Below are 1923 nucleotides of genomic sequence, written 5' to 3' on the forward strand. Positions count from 1 at the left end.
ATTTGTTTTTTAAGGACCCGATTGCCCATAAACCTCATAGTTTAGCCTGGTTGCTAGGTGGTTGCTAAGCCGTTTTATGCTATATGTATGTCCAAATTATCATGAGTAAATAAAGTTCATATTTCAAAATCTAGTGACGGATTTATTCCTACATTATGATATTTACATAAATAATGTGCACTATGTCATGACACACAGCCGTTTATCCGCAAACACGTCAGTTTGATGGAAACCTCTGGTGGGAAAATACGCATATTTCTTTAATGCAGATTTTATGAAAATCTGTGTCAAACTGAACTGAAACCCGAACTGCCTCTGGAAGCAAGTTTCCGCATTCAAAGTCAAACGTTTTTTTTAATAGTGAAACAACAAAATTGGACGTTTAAACTCTACAGCAGTGTTTAAGCCACAACAGGAGACCACTTTTGAGGAAAATCTAAAAATGTTTTATTTTTGGATGTAGACGCCCTTTAGTTCAGTTGTAGAGGCCCTTTAGTTCAGTTGTAGAGGCCCTTTAGTTCAGTTGTAGAGGCCCTTTAGTTCAGTTGTAGACGCCCTTTAGTTAAGTTGTTGACGCCCTTTAGTTCAGTTGTAGACGCCCTTTAGTTCAGTTGTAGACGCCCTTTAGTTCAGTTGTAGACCCCCTTTAGTTAAGTTGTTGACGCCCTTTAGTTCAGTTATAGACGCCCTTTAGTTCAGTTGTAGACGCCCTTTAGTTCAGTAGTTGACACCCTTTAGTTCAGTTATAGACGCCCTTTAGTTCAGTAGTAGACGCCCTTTAGTTCAGTTGTAGACGCCCTTTAGTTCAGTAGTTGACACCCTTTAGTTCAGTTATAGACGCCCTTTAGTTCAGTAGTAGACGCCCTTTAGTTCAGTTGTAGACGCCCTTTAGTTCAGTAGTAGACGCCCTTTAGTTCAGTAGTAGACGCCCTTTAGTTCAGTAGTAGACGCCCTTTAGTTCAGTAGTTGACGCCCTTTAGTTCAGTAGTAGACGCCCTTTAGTTCAGTAGTAGACGCCCTTTAGTTCAGTTGCAGACGCCCTTTAGTTCAGTAGTTGACGCCCTTTAGTTCAGTTGTAGACGCCCTTTAGTTCAGTAGTTGACGCCCTTTAGTTCAGTTGTAGACGCCCTTTAGTTCAGTTGTAGACGCCCTTTAGCCTCTACAGAGTACCTAACCCGGATCCGGGAGCACCCCCCCCCCCCCACACACTGATTAGCATCGCTAGCATAGCGTCACAATTAAATAGTAGCATCTAAATATCATTAAATCACAAGTCCAAGACACCCAATGAAAGACACAGATCTTGTGAATAAAACCACCATTTCAGATTTTTTAAATGTTTTACAGGGAAGACAAAATATGTAAATCTATTAGCTAAACACGTTAGCAAAAGACACCATTTTCTTACTCCAACAGTTTCTTACTCCATCAGGTGCTATCACCAATTCGGCTAAACTAAGATATTGATAGCCACAAACCAACAAACAAATTTATAAGATGACAGTCTGATAACATATTTATGGTATAGCATAGTTTTTTTTTTTTAAATGTGCATTTTTCAGGTATAAATCACAGTTCTACATTGCAGCTGCAATCTGATATAGTGCTGATGCAGCTAGAACAATTACAGAGACCAACGTTATATAACTAATTACTTGTCTTAAAACATTTCAGAAAAAATACACAGCGTACAGACATTGAAAGCCCAACATCTGGTGAATCCAAACAATATTTCAGATTTTTTAAATGTTTTATAGCGAAAACAAAATGTATCGCTAATTAGCATAACAAGGCCAGCCAAAACCAGCTGGACGCGCGCGACCAGTTCACATGCACGACAGATATATGAAATAACATCGTAAATTGGGTCTTACTATTGCTGGTCTTTCATCAGAATGTTGATCAAGGTGTCCTTAGTCCTGA

General features: G+C 39.3%; 1 protein-coding gene across 1 annotated transcript in view; it reads left to right on the forward strand.

Annotated features, from left to right (window-relative positions):
* LOC129842008 (serine protease HTRA3-like) overlaps positions 1-100 on the forward strand; it is a 26220-nt gene extending 26120 nt beyond the window's left edge. Inside the window, exon 10 of the mRNA XM_055910382.1 lies at positions 1-100. This exon is cut by the window's left edge and continues 2087 nt beyond it. The gene's annotated coding sequence lies outside the window, so the exon portion shown is untranslated.
* Positions 101-1923: the final 1823 nt, after the last annotated feature.

Source organism: Salvelinus fontinalis, unplaced genomic scaffold (assembly GCF_029448725.1).
Source record: "Salvelinus fontinalis isolate EN_2023a unplaced genomic scaffold, ASM2944872v1 scaffold_0005, whole genome shotgun sequence".
NCBI lineage: Eukaryota > Metazoa > Chordata > Actinopteri > Salmoniformes > Salmonidae > Salvelinus > Salvelinus fontinalis.